This window comes from Mustela lutreola, chromosome X (genome assembly GCF_030435805.1).
Source record: "Mustela lutreola isolate mMusLut2 chromosome X, mMusLut2.pri, whole genome shotgun sequence".
NCBI classification, from domain to species: Eukaryota; Metazoa; Chordata; class Mammalia; order Carnivora; family Mustelidae; genus Mustela; species Mustela lutreola.
The window spans coordinates 4316416-4336580 of record NC_081308.1 but is presented as its reverse complement, the minus strand read 5'-3'; the positions used below and the strand labels follow the sequence as shown (position 1 = coordinate 4336580).

The 20165-nt window shown below is 55.0% G+C and overlaps 1 protein-coding gene across 1 annotated transcript in view; it reads left to right on the top strand.

The window, feature by feature from the left end:
* Window positions 1-20165, top strand: part of PUDP (pseudouridine 5'-phosphatase) — a 76251-nt gene that overhangs the window by 14333 nt on the left and 41753 nt on the right. The window lies entirely within an intron of this gene.

The following is a 20165-nucleotide window of genomic DNA, read 5'->3' as shown; positions in this document are numbered from 1 at the left end:
TCGTCATCTTTCCAGAATGGAGTTTTCCGATTCCCCCACCCCCACCCACACGTGAGAAGAAGGGACAGGAAGGATGCCGGAGCAGCCAAAGGAGTGTGCCTGTGGCGGGCGGCCCTTTGTGTCTTCAGAGGAGGAGCTGTTCAGCCCTGATTTCATCTCAGCACAATCACTTGATACCCCAGTGCTGTAGCTCGCCCTCCGTGAAGACTGTTTCTGGCATCGTCTCTGTAGGAATGCTCCCTCTGGTGTCCTCGTCCAGCACGCCTCTGAAGGGGAGTCCGTCCTACAATAGTCACGGCAGAAACCGGAGTAGCAGGAGATGCCACCGAGAGCTAGGTGATGGAAGCGGTTCCTGGGGTTGGGGGAAGAATGTCCTCCCACTTTGCAGGTTGTGGAGGGCAGCTGCTGCTTGTCATTTATTCAAAACCCATAAGAACATATACATTCCCTACGGATTCACCATGAAGCCGTAAGCCTGGGGCATTGGGAAGCTCATTCTTCGCAGAGTTGATCCGTCTCGAGTATGAGAAACGCACGCCCATCTGGAACACCACCCTCATACTTTTGTCTCCTAAAATTCAAGAACTTGAATTATTGACACCCACTAAATGGAATGTCAAGGTGCGTCAGTGGGAGATGGGAAAAAGGAACCCGGTGATGAATAAGGTTTATAAATGTGTGATGATGATGTAGAGTAAGACAGACAGAGGCCACTGTTCAAGGTGCTCTTGAACAGCCAGTGGACAGCCTCGGGGAAGCCGAAGCAGGGACTGCTGTGAACTGTCTTAGCTGCCATTGACCTTTGGTTGGGAAAGCCCGTGCGAATGAAATTTAAGAAAGGTTTGTTGGCAGACCGTGTTTTTGATGTGCTCAAGAGTCATTGCAGTCATTTGATATGCTCAAGGTGCCTGGGGGCCTCAGTCAGCTGAGCACCTCCGACTCCTGATTTCGGCTCAGGTCAGGAGCTCAGGTTGGTGAGGTCGAGCCCATGTCAGGCTCTGCGCTCAGCTGGCCCTTGGAATCTGCTTGAAATAGCTCTCCCTCTCCTTCTGCCCCTCTGCCTGCTCATGTGCTCTCTTTCTTTCTCAAATAAATAAATCTTAAAAAAAAAAAAAAAAAAGGCCACTGTACAGAAGTCCAGTTAGAAAAAAACACAAAAATAGATGGCCAAGAAAGTTTCCTACAGTGTTGGTTTCCTGTTGCAGGAGTCACCCCTTATCACGAACCAAGTGGTTTAACACAGTGTCAACGTACTGGGATGGTCTCAGAGGTTGGACATCCCCAGTCGGTCTCCCTGGGCTGACATCAAGGTCTCCACAGGGCCACATTCCTTTCTGGAGGTCTGGGGAGCGATCGGTTCCCTTGCCTTGTCCATTCACTCGCAGGCTGACCTTTCCTTGGCTCGCAGCCCCTTCCTGTTCTGCACATCATCCGCACGCTGTGTCTCTGACCGTTCTTCATTAGCGTCGGCGTTTGTGGCCAGTCACTTCCCTCCACGTGCTGCTTTCCTCTCACCCCATAGGTTTGCGGTGTCGTGTGTTCCTTTCCGCTCATCCCGCAGCATTTCTGACATTCCTGACCTTTAAGTACACAGATGGGTTGTTTACTTTCCACATATTTATGAATTCCCCCATTGTTTCCCCATTATTGACTTCTAATTTCCTCCCATTGTTCATTAGGGAACTACGTGGTGTGAATTCAAGCCTTTGCAGGTTTATGGGGCCTTGGCCTCGCGTACCGCCTTCTCCTCCCCCTACCGCACAGAGCGTTTTCCTGGAGAAGGTGTGTGTGACGTTAGTGTCGCAAGGAGCTGTTCCATGGACGTCTGCCAAGTGCAGCTGGTGGGTGGTGTTTAAATAGTTACTGTATCAAGTCTGCTTGCTACATTTAATCCTGCCAAGTGCAGCTGGTTGGTGGTATTTAAGTAGTTACTGTATCAAGTCTGCTCTCCTGGCTGCTTGGCTACATTTTATCGAGTCCTGTCCCCTATCAGAAGCCTGAGATGCAAATCTCCAACTACATTGTTGAATGATCAGTTTCTCCAGCTTTTGGGTCAGTTTCTGTTTTGGGTCATTGGGGCTGTGTTGCTGAGCTCATGCATGTTTGTAATTGCTGCGTCTTCGGAATGCAGAATGACATCTCTGTAGAAGGCTTCTGTTGCATTTCTTTGTGTTGTTTCTAGCAAAGATACGTGTCTTGGGTCTGTCTTCTGTCAGCTCCTCTTCTGGTTGCTGTTTACATTGGATATCTTCTCCATCCTACAAACCTGCACCTTTCTATTGAAACTGTATCTTACAGACACCCTGTAAGTTGGCTCTTGTTGTTTTTCTTTCTTAAAGTCCGTTCTGGCAGTCTTTGCCTTTTATTAGGGATTTTAGCCATTTACGTAAAACGCCGTTCTTCATAAAATACGATTTTGGTATGGAATGTTGTTTTCCCTGTGCCTTATTTCGTTGTTTTTCCTTTATTTTCCGTGACTGCCTCCTTGCATGCTAACGAGACATCTTCTAGTGAACCATTTCAATTCTCGTGCCGTTTCTTTTATTATGTGTGTGTTTGGTTGTTGTGTAGTTCTTTTTCCTCCCTTTACTTATTTTCTTCATGGTTGCTCTGGAGATTACCGCTAGTGGCTTAACATGCGATCATCTGGTTTGCATTAATGCCAACACAATTTAAAAAGTATACAAAAGCCTTGCCGTGATACGGCTTCGGTGCACACCATCCTTTGTGCTGTTCACATCCTTAGCGTTACATCTCTCTACAGTGTGTGCTCCTAGAGATGGATAATTGTTGCTGAATGCAGTTGTCTTTTACATCACATAAGAAACAATGATTGACAAATAAGAACACTTTTTTTTTTTGTTTTTGGTCCCCCTGTGGGCAAAATCACCCCCCTCCCTCCCCGTTCACCAACCATTGCTCTAAGGTATAAAAACACTGTTCCAGCATCCCTACGAAACATAATTTACAAAGCCCGCCAGAGGGATTTTTGAGCTGGCCATTGGATAATGAACTGAGAAACAAACACTCACATATAAAAAGTATGGCACGTTTCAGTCTTTCCACACCGTGGATGACGATACTTTCCGAAACAAAAAGTAGATACGGATCGTTCTTGGGCTCCGTGGCACCCTCCGGTGAGAAGCTCTCCTGGTGTGCTCCGCTGTCTTCCGATCCCACAAACGATGCTGATGGGGATGTGTGGGCGTGGTTGTAACAAGGCTCTAGCAGCGCAGTCAGTCCGATCTGGGGAGAAGCCTCGCAGGAGAAAGTGGCTGAGTGTCAGGGGGCATTACACACCGTGCAGAGCCTGTGTCTTCTCTGACACGTCCTCCGTCTGCGTTCGTTTGCCAGGTGGGATCTGAGTGCCATTGTGCCATGTGGGCAGCTTTTCCAAGTCATCTGGGGGAGACCAGAGCGACAGCCCCGGGTCCCTCTCCCTGACTCCCTGTGGTGGTGCTCAGGGATGGCCACTGGCTCCTGGCAGGAGCTGCAGCCCGTCAGTCCCCTGGTGGACCCCCCGTGTGGAAGCAGAGGCATATCCCACAGGACAGCGGCAGCCTCCTTCCAGGGAACAGGACAGCAACCTGTCCTCAGTGTTTGTCCCGTCCGAGAGTCTGCCTTGAAAACTCCATGTGAGAAAGGCAGGAGATGGGGCGGCCCTCAGTGTCTGGCCCTACAGGGAAAGTCACGTGAAAACCCTTTGTTTCCACGTGCGGTCGGCTAAAAGTACGCTTTTCAAACCAGAGGGAATGGTTTGCCCGTACAGAGCTTGTGTCGATGGTACTCCCATGCTTCTGGGCTCTTTCCCTCATCGTGGGTATCAGCTGGTTGTAAACACACTTTATACAACTTAAACGGTTTGCTCTCCTTTAGACTTAGCCTGAAGATGGTGTAGCTCCCTTGTGTGTTTGACTCCTCGCCCAGGCTCTTTACCCCGGGGTGCCGTCCCCTGCCTGTGGAGGGGACCCGTGACACGGCACGCCAGAGAGGATGGCCTCCCTGTGGGACAGGCCCCACGGTTCCGGTGTGGCTTGCAGCCCCCACAGGCCCTAGCCCCTGCCACACATCCATCTCCCCCGTGGGGAGCCTCACCCTCCCATGCACAGAGCACGGGGTCGCCCCCAGGAGCCACGGGGCCTCACTCTTCTCTGCAGTCATCCTGGCCAGCCCACCTTCCTCGTAATTAAATGCAAAAGAGAAGCACAACTGGCCTTTGGCCAGGATGGTGTGGGAGTGGATGGACGACTCTGTGAGCTCCGGGGGTATGTGCTCCCGTCCGGTGGTCTGTGCCTCGTGCCGGGGGAGGAGTAGGACTCAGGACCAGAGTTTGGGACACATGGGACGTGGCCTCTTAAAGATGCGACCCGGCGAGGGTCCCCTCTAAGGACACTCCTCTCCACGCACTTCACTTGTGCTTTCGTCATTCGGCGCCGACTTTAATTTTTACGTGCCTCCTCTCGGAGCCCGTCAGGGAAGGCGCCCTGGCTTTATTTCCAGCCTCCCTTCACGGTAAGGACTGTGCGTGGAGCATGTGCCCTGTTCCACACAGTTTCTACCAAGGTGTTTCGTCTTCCGACAACGTTAGGGGACAGGGAGCCTGCTCCCTCCCGCAGCGTTCGGAAAACTGGGTTCTCCGTGGGTTTTCCCTCGGGCAAGGTGACGCTGCTGGGAAGTGGCAAAGCCGGCATGTGAATTCGTGTCTCTGGGCCCCGTGGTCCCTCCTCCCCCTCCTTGGGCCGACTTCCCGCATCTTCCGTGGTGCGTGCCCCGGCCCGAGGTGCGTGACCCCGCAACATCCCTGCTGAGAAAGACTGCGGACCGCGCGGTCGGTGATGACGTGGGCCCCTGCCCCATACCGCTGCCCTCCCCGCCCACGTGTCACGGCAGGATGCGCTCACACCCCTGGGCAAGCGTGCCCTCGTCTCCAGATGCCAGAGTGGTGTTGACAGAGCCTGCGCGGGGGCAGCCACCGTCCGGAACCAGCGTCGCCCGTTTCCGCCTCGACGGGCGTCCGGCACCTGACACTCCCAACGCCCACCTCACGGTTGCCCAACACAGACAGACGTGTTTCTGGTGGCTTGTGACGGACACTTGGTCTTCTGTTTCCCAAGCCACGACGAGGGAGGATGGAACCGCTCCTCCTCTGAGCTTCTCAGTCACGGGTGCCGGCCGGTCCTGCTCAGCACCGCTGCGGGCGTTTCTCCCACCGGCCGCAGGGGCTGAGGGTCCCCGCCAGCCTCCGATGTGCACGATGAAGAACAGGCTCCCTGTAGGGGGAGCAGAGATCGGTGTCCCTGTAGGACTCTGCAAGCTCATGGAACCCTCCACGCCCCCGTCTGGGGAGCGCTGCTCTGGGCTTAAGAGCAATCTCGGGGGAGAACTCTGCTGTGGGTGACTGCTCACTCGCTACCACACTCTGGCCACACGGTCCCTTCGTTCCTTAGCTGAGTCACGCCGGAGTCAGGGGGCACCGCAGCAAAGTGTCGCTGCTCCCAACTTCCAGATTAGTCTTTCCAACAGTAGAAAATGAAACAGGGCCAGCGTGAGAGCTGGAGCCTGGGTTTGCCCATGGAGGACGTGTGGGGTTAAGGAGACAAACCTTGCCAGCCCATGGGAGAATCCGGGTGCCGGCACACATCGGCTGTTGTGGGAGAGGAGGTGTGTGGAGCACGGGACGCGCGAGGGAGGAAGGCAGATAGGCACGTGACCCTTTCTGGGCCTCCCGCACGGTCCGTGTGCCGTGTCAGCATCAGGGTGCCCGTCTGAGAGCTGGCTGCGGCGTGCTCCTAGGGCATACCACAGGCGACGGTCACAGATTCCCGTGCCACCAGTCACCGCCCCTCCCGTACTGATGATTCTGTGTCGTGTCACGGCCGGGAATCTGATGACACGTAGCCCCGCGGTTCTCAGACTTGCGCCGGTGTCAGATGCTTTCGGAGGGCTTGTTAGGGCCCCCAGGGCCCCGGGCTCTCTGACTCGGTAGGTGCGGGTACATACGAGAGTCTGCCTTTCCCCTTGAGCTCCCAAGGAAAGCAGATGCTGCTGGGCCGCCCGGAGAAGCCCATCGGGACGCCCCTGCCCGGAGCTGAGGCTGAGTCCGGGGACCGCGCGTTGAAGGGACGGCGGGTGGGGGGGACCTGGCAGTGCGTTTCCGGGCCAGACAGCCCACACGCCCGGGCGACGTCGCTGAAACTCAGTCTCCGTGTCTCGTTTTTATATATTGGATCCGTCCGTTCATGCGTTTCCTTTTCTTGATTCTCCAGTGGCCTCAGCATGTGGGGATCCGTAACGTATCACTGAACATCGGAACGCAGTCTGCCCCTGGTGACGTGAGTCTGAGCTGAGTTTGGGAGGTTTTTAACCGGAAAAGCGCTGCGTTATCACCACCCAATCCCACAGTGATTTCCCTGAAGTTACCCCTATTTTAGAAGATGCTTGTCTCTCACAGGGCAGTTTTGCTGAGCTCGGGCAATGCCTCCCTGTCTGCTCTTGGCCTCTCTGCCTGCAGCCTTCCCTTCTCCCCACCGTTGGCTGCTTCCACAGCCAGCAGATGCCAGCAGCGTGCCTTCCCCACCGCGTGACGGCCTCTCTAGGGGCAGGAGGGGGAGCAGAGCGGCGCGCTAGGTGCTCAGGAAGCAGAAGGCACTGGAGGAGCGAGGCCCGCATGCCCGGAATGGATCATCTTACTTGTCTGTTTCTTACCCATTCTTAAGAAGGGGATGGGGTCCTTCATCCAGTGGGTTCCGTGAGACGTGCTCTGTGTGATCATGGGAGTCGGTGGAAAGCCTGCGTCCTGTGGCTCGCTGGGGACACCTGACCTGACAGGGGTCCTGGGACACCTGGGGTTTCCCTAGGGAAAGCTCATCGTACTCCTGAAATCCCGGCAACACTGCTAAGTCTTTTGTCCTTGGGAACAAATGTCATGGTTTCTAAAAGACAACTGTCTTTCTTGGTGGACGGAGGACCGTGTTCATGGAAGCCGTTCTTTGTCCCCATGATCTCGTCCTGACTGTCGTGGGCTGACCCCCGGGACAGTATTCGACAACAGCAGGACCACACTGTGATCCATATACCCATTTTGACATTGTACTGAAAACGGTGATGATATCCAATTGGTAAATTTGGAAAATCTCTAGTAGGCAAAGTACAAACAATATTCCTTGATTTTCTTGACTCTTTGGACTATTACGCTTGTTTTCATCTGTATAGACTGAGTCACAAATGTAGTTAGAATTTGTAGTTTTAAGTATAACTCAGCAGAATTTCGCTCCCAATGTCTGTTGTACTCGAGGGAGATCTTAATTCATCCGTCCCGTCCTGTGACGGCCATACCCTGGTGACTGCTCTGAAACCCACGGGAACAGCAGGGTTTGACGTGTTGGGTGGTTTTTGCTTTCGGTTGTCTGCAGTCCTGGAGGGCTCAGTTTCCTGTAAAACTGCCCATGTTTGGAGAACCTAACCATACGTTTGGATGCAGTCGGTGAATGTCTTCTTGCACAGAAACGACCTTTCATGAAGGAAGGTCAAGTCCCAGGAAACTGGAATCGCGCGAGCCTTCCAGGGAAGGTTAACGTGCACAGTGGGATCATTTTAGCGTGATTCCACTTGTACACTTAAGGCGAGAACGTTCCCACAACTCCTCAAGCTCCATGGCCCTCTGCAGCCCTCTGTCTCTTCAGCCCATGCCAAGGTAGCTGCTGGTCGGCTTCTCCCACTGTAGATGAGTTGGCACTTCTGAGACCTAACGTCTTTGCTTGCCCGTAATTGACTGACACTCGTGCGTGTTACCGCGTGATTCCAATAGGTTGTTTCCTCCTTTTTACTGCTGATGCTTGTTTGGCCGGTGTTGGAGAGGCCGCCGGGCCATGTACCCCAGTGGTTCTTCTGCTGGGTTGTGTATTAGCTTCTTACTGGACCTGTCACAAATGATCACAGATGGCTTCATGGCTCGTGGCTGAACACAGCAGATTTATGACCGTACCGTTCTGGAGGCCAGAGGGACATCAGTCTTGTTGGGTTAGAATGAAGGTGCCGGCAGGGCTGAGTTCCTTCTAGACGGTCTGGAGGAGACTCTGTTTTCTTGCCTTTCCGGCTCCAAGAGGCCGCCCGCATTCCTTGCCTTGTGGTCCTCCGTCCCTGCCAGCCCCTGCTTCTGTGCCCGGCCCTCCTCTGACTCTGACCCACATGCCTTCGTCTGTATAGACCCTTGATGAGGACGCTGTACCTGCTGCATAATTGAGGACCACCCCCCATCTCCACACACTTAACCTGATCACGTGCAACTTACCTTTTGCCTTGTATGGTAGAACAGTCCAAGGTTCTGGGGATTGGGTTGTAGACGTTGGGGGGTGCTGTTTTTCTGTGAATGGCAGCTTATTTTTGTTTCATCTTTGAGTTGTAATGTTAGGTTCTTAATATATTCTAGATGCAAGTGCTATGCGTGAAAGTGTGTGTGTGTGTGTGTGTGTGTTGTAAGGATTTTTATTCTACCTATGACTTGCCTTTTGTTTTCTTACAGGTGTCTTATAATTTTGGTGAAAGGCCCTTTTTATGTGTGTTTTCCTACGACTCCTTCTTTTTGTGGTCTGTGTATGAAAACGTCATATAACCCAAGATTCCCAAGATGCCGTGTTTTCTTCTACACATTTTTTAAAAAGATTTTATTTATTTATATGACAGACAGAGATCTCAAGTAGGCAGAGAGGCAGAGAGAGAAAGAGGAGGAAGCAGGCTCCCTGCTGAGCAGAGAGCCCGATGCGGGGCTCGATCCCAGGACCCTGCGATCATGACCTGAGCCAAAGGCAGAGGCTTACCTCACTGAGCCACCCAGCCTCCCCTTTTCTACAAGTTTTGGAGTTTGGGATTGATATTTACATCTGTGATCCCAACAACCATTGCACAGTTATGTTTCTGGACATGTATATGTGATGCAGCCACATTTTTGGAACCAGCTCATGTTTTAGATGACTGGCAAGGGCGTCTAGGTGGCTCAGTGGGTTAAGGGTCCAACTCTTGCTTTCGGCTCAGCTCGTGGTCTCGGGTCGTGAAATTGAGCGCCACGTCGGGGTACGTGTCCAGCAGGAAGCCCACGCCTCTCCCTTTGCCTCTCCATCTGTTCACACTCTCTCTAAAATAAATTAATCTTTTTTCTTTTCTAATGAGTTTTAGAAGTTGAGTACAGATTACCAGAAAAAAATAAAAAGTCCTTAGACCCATACTGATACCTACTGAGTGGAGTCATTGATAATGCCAGGGAGGCATGCCACATGCCAACCACGGGTTTTACTTTACAGAGGTTGACTCGTGTTATTATTATTACTGCTCCTTCTTTACAGTCATTGCCTTTATTAGTACTCCTTTACAGTTCAAAACTGATAGAACCATGGGAGTGGAAACATCAAATACTTACATACTTCTCTGTGAGCCTGCTGGAGCACGCAAGCTTCCCGTCTGCAGCAGATACTACCGTGGTTCATAATTCCCCGCTTGTCCATTGTGCGTTTCCGCGGTTACATCCCCGCACACGAGGAAGCAGCACCTTTTACGCGCAGGCTCCCTTGAAAGGTGACGCAGCTGGCACAAAGTCCACGCGTGTGTCTCTCTCGTCCGTGTGTAGGAAGCTCATCACGGAGAGTCGGTGGCCGTGGGAGAGAGGCCCCGAGTGCCCCAGCAGGTACGCACGTGCTGTGTTGGCCGGGGAACCCATGACGGTCCTTCCCGAGTGCCCCAGCAGGTACGCACGTGCTGTGTTGGCCGGGGAACCCATGACGGTCCGTCCCTTCCTCGCACGCACTCACCGTCTTATTTCTCCTGCCCGTACCGCGAGGAGGTGTGTGTCCCAACGCACTCTCCCTCCGTGCCGGACTCCTGCGTGCCCGTCCACCGGGACCTTTCTGGGCCACCTGCAGGTCGGGGTTCGCCGACGGTGGCGACATTTCCGTAGGTCGTGAGAAATCCTCGCATTGATGTATCGACGTTTTGTCAATCGTTCTTTCTACAAAGTGTGTCAGACCTTTGTAGGTGTTTGGTCCTTTGTTTACTTTTCCAGACAAACAGGAGGGAGCCGTTTGGTTCCAATGTGGCAGATTTATGTCACCTGCAGCAACACCCATTTCGGCCTCAATTATCAGGTCGTTCTCAGGGCCTGTCACACAATAGGTAGCCAAGAAGTATCCGAAAGGTTCGTCTCTCAGGCATGTACCGTGACTGTGTCCCCAAGATTGATGGCTGGTGGTTAAGCTTGCTCATCCAGGCTTCTGCTCCGTGATGCGTGATGCTTCCACGACACGTGGTGTTACTGATTTATAAATATTTCTTCCATGGGGACCTCTGTGCTCTGTCGTTTCAAACTTGGTCTGAACTTTTTGAGTTTTGGGAGGGGATCAATTTTATGTTGTATTCGGTTCTAGTTTATACCATCGTAGGTTTTTCCTTTCTTTTTCTCAGTATCCTAACCATAAGAAATACATGTTGAGCACGGGAGAGCCGTGAGGTCTTTGGATCGCTAATAATTAAGCGAAATTAGCAGGCATTACAATGAAATATCCAGGAAGCTTAATTTTTTGTAGTGGCTCCTAGCGCCTGCTGCTTGTTAATTGAAGGAGGTCTGAGTAAAGATCGGCTGGAGTCCCGTACAAGCACGGTTTCTGCTTGTGGCTTTCCACCACACCAGATTCTCGGAAAGCTTTTTGGTCGTTGGTTGTCGGCTGGGAAGAGTGTGGACCTGCTTTCCCTGTGACATCGTTATCTCTGATTCTCGTTTGGACGCAGCTTCCCTCCGCGAAGGCTCTGAAGCGTGTCCCACAGACCAGCCTTCTTAGGACAGAGTCCTCGTGATCCTTAGCAGGATGAGGGAAAATAGGCAGACGGGGTTCGCCGGCAGGCCTGGGGCACGCGCAGACGGTCCGACGCAGACGCGGCTGTGTCCGTGCCCACAGCGGTGCACAGACTCTTTAAACCCCGGCAGTGACTCCTGGCTGCGGCAGGGCCTCCTCCTAAACAGCTCCTCATACCCACGCAGGGGCTTTTTGGTGTGCCGGTGGCATGGGGGCTCCTCCCTCCTGAGTGGCCGAGAGCACGGCAGGGCTCAGACGATGCGGGCCAACGGGTTCCTGGGTGAAGAGGGAGGTGTACCGGGGTGGGGGTGTGAATGACGCCAGGCGGCACCTGAGATCCCACTGCAGGCCTGGGGATATGATCAGGGTTTGCTCAGGGACCGCTGGGTGGCCAGGCAGACGTGGGAGCCGGCTGGCTGCATCCGCAAAGGGCCTGTGGTCCCTGATTTTTGACCGGCTCAGTAACGGTTTCCTTTCATGGCACCTGAAGGTCTGGGGCGAGCAGCACACTCTGTGCCCCTTCATGGCTCAGCAGGTGGCGTACCGTGGTGAGATGGAGACCCCTGCTCTCTGGGGTTGTATGCTGCTGCCTCCCCATGTTGGGTCGTGGTCCAGAAGCGGGGGACAGCAACCTTTGGGAAGCAGAGCAAGAAAGCAGTATCAGGCAGCTCGCTGCTGCCCTATACACAAGGGCCTCCTGTGCGCACCATGCCTGGGACCCAGGTGACGGCCCAGCCTTGACCTTCAGCCCCACACCCACCCCCGGATGCCGGAGCAGAACCTCCGCAGCAGGCTCACCTCACTGCCTGCTCAGTCCTCTGTGACTATGGCTTTCCGTGCAGGAACACCCCGTACCCTCGGGTGTGCCCCCGAAAGCATCCCATAGCAGGCCCCGCTTCCAGACACACCCCTCCTGCTCCCCCAGGCCGCTCCTGTAGCTGCGGTCGGGTCACCACAGCCTTCCCTCCACCGGGCTCCTTCCACCGCGCGCGCAATCAGAGCTCCTGCAGGGTCTCATCCGAGGGCCCCTCGCAGACTTCCACATTTGCTCTCGTAATTTAGGACTGGAAACTCGGGCAGTGCCTCATTTCTTCCCTTGCTACGCCCCTACCAGAGCATTTTCATGCTCCCTCTGCCCTTTGCAGCTGTCCTGTAGAACCTTCCTACCACTCCCGGCCTCAGCGCTGCTCCTCTCAGACATGCTCCTCCCGTCCATTCGCAGACGTGCCTTGCCTTGGCCTTGGCGTGTCACGGCGGCCAGACAGGCCGATCGACAGAGGGAGGCCGCCTGCGCCTCTGGGAGCCAGAGGACGGCTCCGCCAGGAGGATCTGGGCTGAGGGCTGTGTGCCGGGAGCGGCAGGAGAAGCATTTAGCTCTTGGTGCTGGCAGTGACCTTACAAAACAGCTTTTGCCTTTAGGGTTCTAGGGATTATTAAGCAAGCTTGGCTGCCTTAAGAAGTAAAGAACAGCCCCAGGCAGTGGAGATATCAGACTGCCCTGCTGCTATCTCCCGTGAGTCACTGGCGTTCCAGGCCCAGGACCTTCAGAGCTCCGGCGTTCACAGAGCTGTGTGACTGGCCCCGCAGTCCAGTTTTGGAAAAGGACTCCCGGTTTGCGATGATGTCCTTCCTATGGCTGCGAGTGCGTTCGCTGGGGGAGTCCAATCCCCGCCTAGAGCGTGCAGGTGGCGCACGGGAGAGCTTGAGTAGCTGTCCTCACATCAGGGCTGCCAGTGACCAGCTCTGATGTTGGGTTCGCTAATCCCAGGGCCACCCGGTGTCTTCTTGATTTCCCATTAAGAGAGAAAGGAGCCGTTGAACTCATTCTTTCGATGTGGTATGTCCCCGGAAGCCATCTGTCCTCTATTCTTGACAGGAAAGTGTGGCAAGTTAGGTGCTGCTCCAAAGGCCGCACGCCCTTGCCGTGGGTGACCGTGCCGTGCAGAACAGAACGCTGGCCGGCTCTTCTCCTCTCCGGGGGCGCCCACATCCCTGCGCTTCACCGACAGCTCCAAATTGAAGTCCTTTGCTGGCGTTAACTTCAGAAAGGATGGGGCACATTCCGCATTTCTTACTTTAAAGACTTTATCTTCCGAGAAAAATGTATTAACGTAGATCTCCTTTTGGCGGCCAAAGAAGGAAGCAGATGTCAACATGGGGATGAACGTCATAGCTGTTTTCCCCCCTTACTTTCTACTCCATTCTGTGTATGTCATCGTTGAAAAGAAGCTCTTCTTAGCGTGGATCCCTTTTTAAAATCACTGACTTTACAAAGCTCGGGGCTTCAGTAAGCCTGTTCTGTTAGCTAACTGGTTTTCAACTTTAGCACACACCCACAGCCCTGGGGGTGCTTGATGAAAGGCACACGGCAGGGCCCCACCCCAAATTCAGAGTCTGCAGATCTGAGGTGGGACCAGGAATGGGCATTCCTGATGCTGCGCTGCTTCCCTGGGGACTACACTTTGGGCATCAGTGCAGAGAATCAGAAACTAGTAGAACAGTCTCTTTGGGGAGCTGATTCTGTTCCCTGAAAATACTGTACCCTGGTCAGTAAATAAATGTCAGTTCAGGTACATCTGCGGGGCTCGGTCTCATAGGCGTCTGCCTCTGGCTCAGGTCATGATCTCTGCAGTCCTGGGACCCTTGGTCAGCGGGGAGCCTGCATCTCTCTCTTCTTCTGCCCTTGCTCCTGCTCTCTGTCTGAAAAATAGATGAAATCTTAAAAAAAAAAAAAGACCTATCTGTTCAGCAGTAACCCGTCACCTACTACGTGCTCTTGAAACAGCTGAGAAAAAGGACACCCCCACGTTGATCAAACAGTATTCTAGGCAGGGAGCTGTTTCACGGTAAAAGAGGGAGTGTTCACCCCGTTGGAAAACCCTGCTACACTTACGAGTGAGAGAAAGCCGTCATTCAGCCCCGTCTTCGCATCTGCCCCGTTGCGACCTTTCGATTTTCACTGAACATGCGTTCTTCTGTGTGGAAACGTCTCTTCCGTGACCGAACCTGTCTGTCCCACCAAACACCGGCTTTTGGTCCCCCCACTCCCCCCCTTGTCATTGGGAAAAATAAAAGCACGCCTGGTTTGGAGAGAATATCATTCCGGAGGGAAGCTTTCCATTCCTTTGTCCTGCTTTTCAAGGAGCCAGTTGTGTTTAGATTTTCCCGTTATCAGCTTTAAAATGTGTTATAATGCGTTTTCTGTGTGATGTGTGGACTCTTGGTGGGGCAGGGTCTGGGGCAGGGCCCAGGCGAAACCCATAGCTATCCCTACGGAGAACTGGGTCAGGAATCGCACTCGGGGAACAGGAAACCCTCCTCCCGCCAGCCCAGGTCCGATTTTGCTGCTAAATGAAGACGTGTCTGTTTGCAGGAGTTAATGGGTTGAGGAACCGGAAATGAGAGATCCCGGTCATGTGCCAGGCCGGACTGTTAGTTACCATGCGTTCATGAAGCTAGTTCCATGTGCCCCAAAAGTGAAGACATTGCCACGACTTAGTGGATTGGTATTTTGTTTTTTTAAGGAAACGGTCTCAGGAGGGCCGGTGATTGTCAGAATAGGTCTTTGCCCTTTTTGGAGCACTGCTGTGTGGCGAGAAAGCAGGTCTTGTGGTCTCCGAACTCAGGGAGGCTCACGGGTTACAAGCTTTCTGCACCTCAGGTGCAAGGCAGGCGTCCCCACAGCCAGCGTTCCCCACGATGATGCTGGAGTTTCCCATGGCCAGACGCTGTGCTCAGAGCTCGGCCTAAGTCTAGGCTACATCGAGGACACGGTCACTCAGGTGTGTCGTGGCCCCATTACTGTCCCCATTCTGCAGACCCGTAACCCAGGGCCCAGCTGGGGGGCTGAGCACCTGCTGGCAGATTTCAGTGACTTCTCAGCTGCAGGGCAGGGTCACGGACCCGGCCAGCGGGCGTCAGACTGTCTGGTCACAGTCGGCCTTACAGACCAAGAGAAGCTTGGCACCCCCGCTCCCAGGGCAGAAACTCCAAGTTATGAAACTTAAAAACCTTAACCAGGACTGTCCGCGAAGCAGTGGTTGAGCTGGGAGTTGACCATTCAGCTTTCATATTACTGATGTCCACACTTTCTCCCCAGACCTCATTACATTCAGGTCTCCTCTGGGAGCAAAATGCGGATGAGCAGAGAAATCGGGTCTTTTCTCTCAATTTCTCTTCTTTTCTTGAGATAGAGGGCACACGCAGGGGGAGCAGCAGGCAGAAGGAGACTGAGAAGCAGGCTTCCCGCTCAGCAGGGAGCCAGATGTGGGTCTGGAGGTCATGACTTGAGCGGAAGGCAGACACTGAGCCGACCGAGCCACCCAGGCGCCTCGAGAAATCAGGTCTTATCAAACGTGCTCGTCAGCGACGATGAAGCATGTCTGGCTGTGAAGCCGTGTGACTGCTTGTTTTTACAGTGGAATTAGGCACCTGCTTGTACGGTCCAGCTTCCTGCAAGGGAGACGTGGGGAAACACCCTCCCCCGCTCTGTCCTCATGGGGTGAGACGCAGGCTGGCTCTGGGAGCCAGGGATGGGCTCAGCCAGTGTGTCGGTACGTTCGCAATGAGAAGAAGATGGTGCCTTTCTAGAACCTCCGCCTCAGACACCACAGTGCAGGCTGTCAAGGTCACCGTGCACAGGCAGCCGATGTCCAGGTACAGGATGGGGTTACCCTTTGGCATTGGTTCAGTGACTTTAAACCTCAGTGTCTTGTTTCCCCACCCAGGAGGGTAGCATGCCGCCCACGACGACACCTGGCTAGTGGCCACCCCGGTTGGCTTGCAAGGGTCCCGTCTCCCGTCGGGCGCCCTCCTGTGCCCGCTTACGTGATCAGCGCACCTGCGGCGGCCCCCCGGTGCTGCATGGTCTCCCTCTTCCGGCCCAGAGGGAGGCTGGCCTTTGCGAGGAACGTTGTTCGAACACACCTGAGGACGGCGGCAGTTTCGTCGCTGTAACATGCTATGATGATGTTCTGCTCCACAGTAACGCTCAACAGTAACGAATTGTGAAGCTTGGCAGTCGTTCCTTCGCTTCTGAACGGGGGGACCCTGTGCCCCCGATGAAAACATAGGTCTTTGGAACAGTTTCCTCTCCAACCGTGGTCCCTTGAGGATGCGTGGGTGCCGTCACACGCTGGCAGACACATCCTTGGTTCCAAGGAGTGGAATGACTCGTTCACATCCTCGCTTACGCACCGAGGGTCTGGGGGACGTGACCGACATTGTGAAGAAACGCCGTCTGCACTGTCCCCTGCACATTGATAATCCCACGCCCAGTGTCTTTTAAATTAAAACCTTTGACACGAGGCTTTAAATAAACCCTGTTTAAATAATTTGATTTTATTTTAGTTTTTAAGATTTTATTTATTCATTTATTAGACAGAGAGAGATCACAAGTAGGCAGAGAGGCGAGAGGCAGGCAGAGAGAGAGAGAGGAGGAAGCAGCCTCCCCGCTGAGCAGAGAGCCCGATGCGGGGCTGGATCCCAGGCCCCTGGGATCATGACCTGAATCGAAGGCAGAGGCTTAACCCACAGAGCCACCCAGGCGCCCCTGTTGAAAGCATTTTAAAGGCCATCGCCGTGTTTCTGTCATGGGATTAGTATTTCTGTCGCACCCTTTCTTCTCTTTCGTTCACTTGCGTTAGCAGGAGTCCCCGACGGCTAGGTCCATCTTCCGCCTCGGCTGTCTCTCCCCGCACGCCAGACTTTGCTTTTAAGGCCACACAGTCGTTTCTTTGTCATTCGGTGCCTGCATTTTCCTTCTGCCACGGACCTGTCTCAAGTCGTAGAGGACGATGTGCGAGGGAAGAAGGTAAAAAGACGCAGCATCGGTGCGTGTCTGTCCTGCTCTTTCCCGCTCCTCCGACCCCCTCACGGGGGCGCACTGAAAAGGAGTGTTTGTCCTCGGAGCCCATCGGCCCCAGAAGGCTGGGGAAGGCCTTTCTGCAGTTGATGACGGGGACAAGCCAGCCTTCCCTCCGTTGTCTGCGTTCTTCAGAAACACTACGTGCAGGGGCAGCGTGCGTTCCGGAAAACCCCAGTCACTCCAGCGGCTGTCCCAGCTGCGGCTTGGTCTGCAGACGACCCCGGGAGACTTTTCCTGAAGCCTCACCGTGTTCTGTGCCTGCTAAACCAAACCAGACCTGAACAGGCTTTCCCCTGTGCAGAGGTGACGTGTGAACCGTCCCGAATGCCTGAAAGGCGGGGCGGCTGAGACGTGTGTGTTGGGCACCCCACCACAGGGTGGAGGGTTCGGGGTGGTCCGGGGGACCGAGGCCGCATTAAGGTAGAATGCATTCAGGGGGCAATGGCAGGAAGAGCAGGGTCAGCCACCATGGGAAGCAGGTGTGGGGGCCGGAGGGGAGGCAGCCCACCCTGAACACTGAAAGAAGAGTGGGGTCCCACGGAGCTGCTGGTGCTGACCCCGACAGCCCCCGGGGGAGGCGTCCAGGGTGCCTGCCGAGCCCCAGTCTAACCTGGAAGAACCAGAGATCCCCTAGCAGGTGCAGCAAGCCCAGGGACAGGGACCTGTGAACGGTGACATCCGTCAAGCCAGCAGCGGACACGTGGCAGGTGTGCTGTCCTGTGGAGGCGTCCCTGGACCCCCCGTGGGGGAGATGCACATGGACACTTCGGTGACATCGCCGCAGCTGTGGCTCACGGGCACAGTCCACGCCTCCTGCCATCCACGGGCCCTGGGTTGCTGCCCCGTGTGCCGGGTGGCCGCCGGACGGGGCGTCAGGGAGGAGCAGAGGTCTGCAGGTGACAGCAGCCGGGCGCGGGTTACAGCGTGCCGACTTCAGGCCGTCCCAGAGAGCACGCACGCCTGTGTGCACGCCCGCGCAGAAGAGGTGGTCTCCTCTCCACATGCAGTCGAGAGCGGGCACCGTTCTGTTGCTTCCTGCCCCGCATCGGCCTTCCTGCCCCGCATCGGCCTTCCTGCAGAAATGACAGCAGCGCGGTCCGTGTCCTGAACTCGTCAGAACCCGGACTCTGTGTGGTGACCCCGTCCGTCACCCCCAGGTCGCTCCGAGTGTCTGTGGCTGCCACAGCCAACAGCGAGGCCAGGGCCTCGGGGACACCTCCTGACAGAGCCTTTCTGGGTTCCAGGGCTCAGGGTCACCAGCGCACACCCCCTGTGGCTTCCCTGGTCTGGAGACACTTGTCCTGCGGAGACATCAGTTGCTCCTCGGGCACCTTCCCTCCCACGTGGATTTTCAGTGAATGGACCTTGCTGCCAGGGTCCAGGATGGATGCAGGGAAGCCCGTCACAGCCACAGCGAGGGCGCACGAGCCCTCCCCGAGACGCGGATGCAAGCCCTGCGAATGTCCCTGTGTTCGGTCCTTGCCTGGGAGTACCGGTAGCTCCTGGGGGTTGCCGTGCGAGTGTCCCTGCTGTGAACCTTCTTTCTGTACTAAATACTCGAGGACCTATCCCGGCTCATGGCGCTGGTCGTGGGCGCTGGTCGTGGCTCGCGTCACTGATAACGCCATTTATGTGTTAAACGTGTAGGGACCTCAGCATAAACAGATGTAAATACGGTGGCGCATCTGATGTCCTGGGCTGTGTGGGAGCCGTGATGCTGCCAATTACTATGGGGCGTGCCCTTGGACGCTCGTTAACCCGAAAAGACCCCGGGATGCGCCCTGAGGTGTCTGAAGCTTTACTGTCTCGAAAGACTCCAGCTGGGATCCGGTTCCCAGACTGGCCTTTCCTGGGGACACGATCCAGCCTTGTGAGATAATAGAAACCATATATGTGTTGGTCTGGGCTCCCTTTTGCTGGCACAGAGCTCCCCAAATCCTCCAAAGGTCCCAAGGGATAATAGCATCACTGGGCACGTCCTTGCTGTAATGTTTTGTCGTCGGACCCTGGTTCCCGAAACCGAGCTCCTGAAGCCCTTGTACTTTGTGAGCGACAGGCCCGTCTTGAGTGGTGCAGAGGCCCTCCCCTTTGGGCTCCTGCACCGGCCGAGCAAGGCGTGCTGGGAACCGTGGTGCTTCCTGTTTGTCTGCGTCCTCCGGACGGGGGTGCAGGGCTGCAGGAGGGGTGGGTCACGCCTCATGCGTCCATGGTGAAGCCTTCATGGAAACCCCAAGAGTACGGGCGTCCCGAGAGCTTCCCGAGAGCTTCCCCGCTGGCAGACTTGGGCGTGCAGGGGCTGGGAGGAAGGTGCACCGGGGAGACCATGGGACTCCGCGCCCTTCCCCATGCCGCTCGCCCTTGGCCCATCTTTTCTGCACACGCTCCCCTGCATGGTCGCACGTACCCTGTGTCATACACCAGGGAACAGTGAGTCAGCGTTTCCTGACCGCTGGGAGCCACTCTAGGAACACCGTGGGGCCCAAGACGGGGTCCTGGGATCTCCTACCTATGTCACAGGAGACGGCCGGGGCTTGAAATTGGCATTGCTGGGGGCTTGGGGCAGTCCTGGGGCGCTGAGCACCGGCTGTTTCCAGTATGACCGATACACACTACCCTGTTACTTTCAGGCTTATGTCGTCGGGATCGTGCATTTCTGTGCATTACAAAACCGTGCCCCTGGTCAGCCCAGTCAGCCTGTGTGCCGAACACAGAGCTGTCACCAAGTATTGACTGTGTCCCCCATCCCTGTGACTTACTTCCTCCGTGCACTGTGACCCCCCAGGTCCCCTTCGCCTACCCCACCCATCCCGCACTCCCCGCTCCCCTCCGGTGCCCAACGCTGCGTTCTCCCTGTAGAAGACTCTGTTTACTCTCTTGGTTCCATCCTTGAGATTTCGCAAGGGAACAAAACCATACAACCTCCTGTGTCTCTGTGACTTTGCAGAACACTGTGGAGCTCTGTCCATGTTGTCCAAAAGGGTCAGATTTCCTTTCTTCTGAGCAGTGCTTTCTTCTGTGCACTGTCCTTATCGTCCGTCTATGCGTGAACACGGGGGATGCTTCCATATCTTGGCTGCTGCACATAATGCTCCGTGAACATGGGGTGCACAGGCCCTTTTTCTTCCTAAGATTTTTATTTATTTGAGAGAGAGAGCGCGAGAGCACAAGCCGGGGGAGCAGGAGAGGAAGAGGGAGAAGCAGACTCCCCGCTGACCAAGGAGCCCGATTTGGAGCTCAGTCCCGGACTCTGGGATCACTATGAGAGCCAAAGACAGATAGATGATTGCCTGACGGAGCCACTTGGGAATCAGCGTCGCTGTTTCCTGCAGGGAAATACCCAGAAGCAGCTGGACTGTGTCGTCGCTCTGTCCTGAACTTTGTGCTGTTGCGCAGAGCGTCTGCCCCCGTTGGCATTCCCAGCCCCCGTGCACGAAGGCTCCTTTTCCTCCCCATGCTCACCG